At 32.8% G+C, this 9,528-nt stretch overlaps 1 pseudogene; it reads right to left on the reverse strand.

Moving 5' to 3' along the window:
- Positions 1-2,030: 2,030 nt before the first annotated feature.
- LOC131667744 (uncharacterized) lies at positions 2,031-3,062 on the reverse strand (annotated as a pseudogene).
- Positions 3,063-9,528: the final 6,466 nt, after the last annotated feature.

Consider the following 9,528-nt stretch of genomic DNA (forward strand, 5'->3'; position numbering starts at 1 on the left):
TATTAATAATCAATTTTGTCACATCCTTTTGACCTGTTGGCCAATACATGGTAGTTTTCTCTTTATTTAACCATTTGTATGGAACAACCAATTTTTCATTGTGATCATCGATAACAATTGCATAGTTTTTATACATCTATAAATATATATATATATATATATATAATATTGAATATACATAAAATGTGTTTACTTTAAATACATAGTTTTATACGTAAAGTTAGTAGAAACGTAAATAGTGATACTGGTTACCTATCTGAAATCTCAAGTGCTTAAACTTCAGCGAATTAAATTTTTTTTTAATCTAAAATGACCAACTTATCACCAACTAATTCGTATAATACTTCATTTTAAAGAATAGTGTTATAAGAATACCAAATAAGAACATCCGGAAATAATTAATTAGTAACATTATAAGGGTATAAACACTACCAAGACGGAAAATCTCATTTTCTTCAAAATTTGTCTCATTTATACCAACTTTATTAGAAAATATTTTTCGTCTTACTTGCCCGTATTTATTTCCTCAAAATATTATTAATTATAAAGTTTTGACTTGTGAGGCATAAAAAAGTTGTGAAAAGCAACAGAAATTTTCAAGTATTAACTATATCATTTATTGTATGAATTAATTAAACTTTATTTTTACAAAGCTAAATAATAATTATAACTTACTAAAAAAATTGTAATTCGACATTACTGATATTTTAAAATTGTATGCATAGCTTTTGTCAAGTTTGTGCAGAATGGCTTTTGTACATAGTTGACTATGTATGTTCTATGTATAATCAAAAGAAAATTTTTTTATTATGCAAGCAATTAACAGACAAATACCACTAATTGGTTATCACCTACCTCCTATCGACTAAATTATAAAGCTTATTGAAATTGATACTTGTCAAAAATCACAATGTCCATTAAAATTACATAAATATATTTTATTTATTAACTAAGAAGCACAAATTCATCTATTACTTTCCAAACTGAACACGCAACATTTTTTTATTTTTTTTCTAGCTTATAAATATCTTCAATTTGTATTAACAAATTTGTATAATTTTTTTATGATCCAGAAAAACATGAACCAGGAGTAAACTAAATAAAAGCGTATACAAATCAATCTATTTCAATTGTTCGGTTAAAACCGAAGAACATATGCAATATGTAGTTACGCGTATTTTACTTATATTTTAAGGTGTTCTGCTTCTCTCTTTTCCTACTTCTTTTGTGTATCGAAATACTGTATGTATGCAACGCGATGATGTAAGACACCATACGGACCACTTCGTGCGTGCTCGATTTTTGTCGTCCTTCGAGCCGCCGTGATTTGAAGAGAAAGAAAGAACAATTAATAAACTGGTAAGTGTACGCTTAGCCGTCAATCAGTTAGGGATTTTTGTAAAATCGATTGAACAGCATAAAGTAAAGCTTTTTTCCAACACACCCGCCGCTTGCAGCTTTTTATAAGTGTGCTGCGTGTGTTAAGATTTGAATATTTTAATAATTGTTTAGCTGATTAACTTTATATAAACAAAACGTGAAACATGGAATTCTGCCATGTTGGCAAAATTTCGAATTGAACATCGCGGATAAAAAAATTTTTTATCTCTACCGACTTTAAGGTAGGATAGTAGAATTTAAGTGGATTGTTATATTATACAAAAAATATGTTTTTTTTTTATTATTATCAATTATGATTCGAAACATTCAAAAGTATGTATAATGGGGAAAACAATGTATACTTCCGTAAAGGGAATTTTTAAAATTTTACAGGCGATACTTTTACAAGGCCATTCTTTAACACCTTTACTTAAGCATTTAAATATTTGTATACCCAAGGTACTACTACTAATATTACAAACATTGTATAACTCTTTGCTGTGCATAAATTTTTTACCAATGATATATATATTTTCATTTCTTTTAGCTATATTTAAAATGTCAACAACAGTGCCATCTATAAGCCTGATACACCTATTTCTTTCGTTGGTAATAGCTATTTGGCAGCCGTTTTTAGTTAAAATTTTATATTAACAATCGTACTTATTATCATATTTAATACCATTACTATGAATCTTATCAACGACAATCTGTTTATTTGTAGTTACACTGTCAACAAAATTTGTTACATATTCATTTTCAGATAATCTTCTCATAATTTGTTCTAGCGGATTTTCGCCTTTATGAATAAATTTTTTTAACATGCATATATAAGATTCGAACGGAAATGCACTAAAAAAATCTAGTGTACCATACTTTTTTGAATCTTTCGGTAAATGAATTAAGTTATGTACATTAAATGTTACATTTTCATTTCCATAAATGTTTTGAAACCCTTCTAAAAACTGAAGTAATAGTGTCTCAACAAATTCAATATTTTCGTTGCATAACATACTTTTATTGGAAAGTATTGTAATACTAATATGAAGCTTAATAAAATTTTCGTAAACAACAGGATTCAAAGTGTTCTTTAGTAAAAAAACTCCAAAGTATAATAAAAAATAACGAAATTCAGTAGCTTTCCATTGTTTCCAATATTTTAGAGATCTTGATCGTCTATTGAAATCAGAAGGTAATAAATTCTTTAAACATTCCAAATTAAAAGATATTTGTTGAATTTCAGTATTTCACATTTTAGCTACTTTTCTATTACTGCGTCTAACTCCAAGCCAATGTGCTATCAATTGCTTCATAACACCTAAGTACACTAAGTGCATAGGATCAAGAGGAACATTGGAAACAAGATTAGCATATGGTATATGATTTAAGATTGTTTCATTCAATTGACAATCCTTTTTATATTGAAAATTAAAAAATCCTTCATCGGTTCTTAAAAAAATGTTACAATTCTGTAACAAATCGTCAAAGCTTTTTGCTGGAAAAGCAACATGATTATTTAACCACTCACCTTCAATAGTACATTTACTACAACTATAATAACCAGAATGGCTCTTAGTGCATAGGATGTACGATTTAGCTGGACTGTCGCAAATAATTCCATGAATTTTTACATTATATAATTTTTTGTCATATACAAATCCATTACTAACAACATTTATCATTTTATCAACGAACATTTTTAAAAAAAAATTTGAATCTTCAGGTTTACTAACCCCAAAATAACATCCAATCAAAAATACCATTTTTAGTTCAGTATCTTTACAAAATATCGACCATAAGCCTTTTTCAGAAGAACTTCCTATGGGAGCACCATCAATGTTGATAAATAGTTGTATAATGTTAAAATTATCCTTACGAGATAACCGACGAATGATTATTTTAGTTAAACAAGATTTTAAACTTATATGGCAGTATTTCCCAGGAGGCATATCTACAGGGTGACCCATTTTAATCTATGGACCCGAATTGCTTCTAAACCACGACATCTGCAAAAAAATGTTTCAGACAAAAGTTGGTCAAGACAAAGGGGGCCATTTGACGGTACCATTAGTTTTGACCTTGAAGTTAATTTTGAAGGTCATTTCAAGGTCAAGATGGTTTTTTCAAATGGGAACCCCTATTTTTGAGTGCGGGTTTGGAAAGAGCGGAAAATTTTAAATCAAAATTGTCTTATGCAAAAATTTTTTTTGTGACCTTGGGAAGGTCAAAAATGAAGGTCAAATGTCTGAAAAAACTATTATTCGTACTTTTTCTAAAATGACGCGGTTTTCTTGGTAATATTACCGTTCATAATGCTTGTGAAAGATCAATAAATTCTAAGGGTGTTAATTACTTTGATTAGCTTGACCTTGGCATCAATTTTCAAGGTTATTTGAAGGTCATAACGCATTTTTTGATTGGTAAACCATATTTTTGACTGCAGTCCCTGTTTTATGATATTAGGTCCTAAAAGAATGTTACTTCTTACATGATGATAGAGATTTCTTAGTTTTTTAACCTAATCTTAAGAAGGTCATATCAAGGTCAGTTTAGGAATCTTTGTTTGATTGCTGATTCTTCTTCAGACATGAGTGGCTTTTTGTAATACAAAAAAAGCAAAACAAAAGTTCTTTTATCTTACTTTTAGCGTTACCCGGAAACAACGACGTGGACGTAGTAAGTTCTGTTTCCTTTCGGGTGCTAGATTATCGTGAGTCCCCTTGCCTCTCACGTCGGGGTGCTAGATTATCGTGAGTCCCTTTGCCTCTCACGTCGGGGTGCTAGATTATCGTGAGTCCCCTTGCCTCTCACGTCGGAGTGCTAGATTATCTCGATTCTCCTTTCCTCTCACGTTCGATTAGCCACGGATTAATTGTTCGAAGTTCCCTATCGTTTTCAGAATTTTTTTCAGAGTACAGTACCTGGTCTAGCTAATTTTTGTTTCAAGTTTCTTTAAAATGCACTCGAAAATCGCTTAATCCCTAGTCTGACGCTCGTACTGCGTTCAGCACTGTTAGATTTATTTTTGATATTGCTGTATCAATAAATATGTATAAGATCTAACACAGAATGGCCCTAGCTTATTGATACAATTTCTTTTTATTAATTACGAATTAAAATAATAACTGATTGAAGGATCTGACTCAAGATTTAAAACGTACTTAAAATTTTATTTTTTGTCTCCGAGATATTAAAGCTCAAAGATTGACCGATTTTCATTAGATGGCGAAATTTATCGTGGTACTATCATTTTTCAACTACTTTTAATTGTATTATTGGAAAAAATTGAGCTTATGTTAGCCATTGATTTATTTGTAATATTTTATTTATTCCTTGAAATCTACCTCGTTATTAAATCACTATTCACACTTCTTGTACTTGATCCGGAAGAAATTTCGTAATATGGCTGATTATCCACCAACACAAATTGTTGATATGATATTAATTTTAGGAGAATGTCACAACAATTTCGCCGCTGCATCAAGACTTTATGCTGTACGCTTTCCAGATAGAAGACACCCTTCTGATATGACAATAAGAACCTTAACTGAAAAAGCTCGCGAAGGGCACCTTGTTCGCCAACGCCGTCATCATGATTATGAAGATAATGATGTTCGAACCTTAACAATTCTCGCAGCTGTCCACTTAGATCCACACATTAGTACTCGACAGATTGAAAGAGAAACGGGTATACCGCAAAGTACAGTTTCGAGAATCTTAAGATATTTAAATTATCACGCTTACCACATCACTCTAACGCAAGCCTTACAGCCGCGTCATATTTTAGCGCGAATTAATTTCTGCCAATGGGCTTTGCAAACCATACAAAATGATCCCTATTTTTTTCGATACTTACTTTTCTCCGACGAAGCTAAGTTTTATAGCGACGGGCAGCTGAACAGACATAACTGTCACTATTGGTCACACGAAAATCCTTACTGGTTTAGAGCTGTAGACCATCAAAATCGATGGAGTCTCATGGTCTGGTGCGGAATCGTAAACGGATATCTTATTGGACCTTACTTTTTTGATCAAAATGTTGACAGGCATAGCTACTTAGCGTTGATAAGGGACCATTTACCCGGTCTCTTGGAAAATGTTGACTTGGCAACGCGACAAAGAATGTGGCTTCAACAAGATGGTGCTGCGCCTTATTTTGCACGTATTGTACAGGACTTTTTAAATAATCGTTATGATGGCAGGTGGATTGGACGAGGAGGACCAATTGAATGGCCTGCTTCTTCGCCGGATCTCACGTCACCCGACATTTTCTTGTGGGGGTACGTGAAAAATGTTGTTTTTGCACAACGGCCAACCTCGAGGGAGGATATGATGGAACGAATCCATACAGCTTGCGCAGCCATTCCTAGAAAAACATTGCTCAGGACTGTGGACAGTTTTGAAAGACGTGTACGCATGTGTCTTCAAGCCAACGGAGAAAACTTTGAACAATTTATCCGTGGTTAACCGCAGCCATTGTGAGAGGCAAGAGGACTCACGATAATCTAGCACCCCAACGCGAGAGGCAAGGGGACTCACGATAATCTGGCACCCCGACGTGAGAGGCAAGGGGACTCACGATATTCTAGCACCCCAACGTGAGAGGCAAGGGGACTCACGATAATCTGGCACCCCGACGTGAGAGGCAAGGGGAATCGAGATAATCTAGCACTCCGACGTGAGAGGCAAGGGGACTCACGATAATCTAGCACCCCGACGTGAGAGGCAAGGGGACTCACGATAATCTAGCACCCCGACGTGAGAGGCAAGGGGACTCACGATAATCTAGCACCCCGACGTGAGAGGCAAGGGGACTCACGATAATCTAGCACCCGAAAGGAAACAGAACTTACTACGTCCACGTCGTTGTTTCCGGGTAACGCTAAAAGTAAGATAAAAGAACTTTTGTTTTGCTTTTTTTGTATTACAAAAAGCCACTCATGTCTGAAGAAGAATCAGCAATCAAACAAAGATTCCTAAACTGACCTTGATATGACCTTCTTAAGATTAGGTTAAAAAACTAAGAAATCTCTATCATCATGTAAGAAGTAACATTCTTTTAGGACCTAATATCATAAAACAGGGACTGCAGTCAAAAATATGGTTTACCAATCAAAAAATGCGTTATGACCTTCAAATAACCTTGAAAATTGATGCCAAGGTCAAGCTAATCAAAGTAATTAACACCCTTAGAATTTATTGATCTTTCACAAGCATTATGAACGGTAATATTACCAAGAAAACCGCGTCATTTTAGAAAAAGTACGAATAATAGTTTTTTCAGACATTTGACCTTCATTTTTGACCTTCCCAAGGTCACAAAAAAAATTTTTGCATAAGACAATTTTGATTTAAAATTTTCCGCTCTTTCCAAACCCGCACTCAAAAATAGGGGTTCCCATTTGAAAAAACCATCTTGACCTTGAAATGACCTTCAAAATTAACTTCAAGGTCAAAACTAATGGTACCGTCAAATGGCCCCCTTTGTCTTGACCAACTTTTGTCTGAAACATTTTTTTGCAGATGTCGTGGTTTAGAAGCAATTCGGGTCCATAGATTAAAATGGGTCACCCTGTATACATGAAATTAAAAAATATAATTACACAAGACATAAAAATGACAACTGGTATAACTGTGAATCAATTTACAAAGTGTAAACATTAATAGTGTAACATATTAGATACTGCCGTTATATAATGACCAGCAGAGGTTTTAACACAAATTGCAATACGCTTAATATCTCTTATACGTATTGTGGTAAGTACGCTATCCATTTCTATAACTATTTTTATTTTACTACAGTTAACAAATGTATCTTCTACTTTAATACAATAACACAATGTATATTCTATTTTTGAAATTTCGTCAACTATAAATTCGCTTATTTTCATAAACAATCCAGTTTTGGTCTGAATGTATGAGTTATTTGTATGCAATTCTTTTTTGCTGACCGAAAAAATACAATCACTTTTCAAGAGCTTTTCATAAGACTTCGTAAAGTTTTCATTGAGATTATATAAATTTATCCGTTTTATATCAGTGTAAAAAGACGTTCCAAAGTACCTATTTTCTCTAATTTTCACAAATTTTTGAGTATTTTTATTTTTTAAGAGCCGAATAAATTTTAGTATTGATGAAGAATATTTATATTTTGAAATATGATGTTCTAATAAAATAGCACTATTTTCGTTCTCAATTTTGCGACAAATCTGGTGTATGACCCCTTTTGTCGATTTAATCATTCTAAGAGCTTTCCCATTACCAGCTTCAAAGGGATAACCATTATGAAAAGCTATTGGTCCCCAATTTTTCACACTATCAACTAAGTGCATAAGTTGATATACGTTATACGTCATTGCACTCTGGCAATAGAGCTTTTCTGTATCTGCAACAAATTCCTTCAATAGTTTGTCAACACGATCAAGATCAACTTTACTAATCGACGTACATTTTAAAATATGCATTGCTTCTACCAATAGTTCCCAATGATCCGCGTATTTATTAAAACCAGATATAGATTTTAGAATAGGCAGACTAAAATAAAGCAACCAGTTTTCCCATTCTCTGCCTTTCCAGTTTTTTCTTTCTTTTAATGTACGCGTTAAACGTGCAGTTTGATTGGGAGTCTGTATTTTCAGCAAAATAGCATCTATATCTACTATCTTATTTTTCAATGAGTACGGTGCACCGAATGTATCAAAAAACATACAAGCGAATTGTCGACAAACTCCCAGATCTACACAATGCAACTCATCCGGATCAAAGCCGTCGATGACATTAAAATATGGAAGATAAGCTAAGGCAGATTCTGCTTTTACTCCAAATGTCTCTTTAGACACTGTCTTTTTTGCATGAATCATTTGCGCAAGATTTTGTGTACTTAAATGATCTCGTTTTTCTGGCACATAATCAAGGAGCGGGTATTTTATAACTGTTTTCTTATACTTTTTTACTGGTATACCAGGATGCAGGCACCAATTGCATCCATAGTAACCGTTAAACTGAGTAATACCCTGTAACGGAGCACGCGCAGTTTAATCTGCACAGCAGCATATAGGATATAATTTTATTGTTCTAACTCTTTACAAGAAATAATTTAATTAATAATTTAATAATTTAATTTTACAAGAAATATATTTTGAATTCAAAGTATTAATATTATTGACAAATCTTTTAACAAAAATATTCATGTCTGGTTTCTTTCCGAACCATATAGCAGCAATAATAGTACTACTAGATCGTACGTCAGGAGGAATTTCGTTTAAAATTATTTGTATGGGCCATATCGAATAATTACTACTTTTCCAAACAGGAGATCCATCGCTGTTTATCGTACACGTGACATACGAATATTTGAGCTCATTTGGTAACGATGAAACAAATTCTTTATATTTATATCCATCATAGATATCGGTAAAATGTTCAATATCATTCGAAACATCTGAGTTTTTACGCAATATGTCATTATAGTATCTACCATGAGTTTGTAATAAATGTTTCACTTTTTCTTTTATATTCAAAATCGTGAAAAAGCTAAGATTATTTCCCTTAACAGATACGTTACTTTTACATTTATAACAAAAAACAGTGCTTTCAATAAAATTAAACGATGTGAGATATATTTCGCATTTAGGACAAACTGCATGAAACTGTGCATTAGATTTAGATCGTAGCAAATTGTCAATGTGGTAACGTGTATCGGATAGGATGGGAATATTTATGAAACTATTGAACACTTTACACATCAATTCTATACCATTCGTTGGTAAATTAAAATGATCGCAGTATTTTTCGATAGCACATAACATTTCTGCCTCACTTGCAACTATATGAGCAGATGGGACTTTATCTAAATCGTCGTTTTTCAGTCTGTCTTTCAGTTCGGAAAATTGTTGTTGTTCCGATGCTTTCCAAAATTTTTCTGCTTCTGATGCATCAGAATCATATCCTGTATTGTTCACTGAGACAGCGAATCTAATGTCATCATCGAGCTAAAATAAATATTGAATTATGATAAAGTCCTTCAATTTTCGAAACATTATTCGAAAGGTTGGATAATCAAAATTGAATTAAAATACGAGTTGACAATGTACATTTTTCATCTTACCAGATAAACGATAATTTTACGTTAAGAAAATACAAAATAAA

This window comes from Phymastichus coffea, unplaced genomic scaffold (assembly GCF_024137745.1).
Source record: "Phymastichus coffea isolate CEN01 unplaced genomic scaffold, Cenicafe_Pcof_1.1 PCOF00005, whole genome shotgun sequence".
NCBI classification, from domain to species: Eukaryota; Metazoa; Arthropoda; class Insecta; order Hymenoptera; family Eulophidae; genus Phymastichus; species Phymastichus coffea.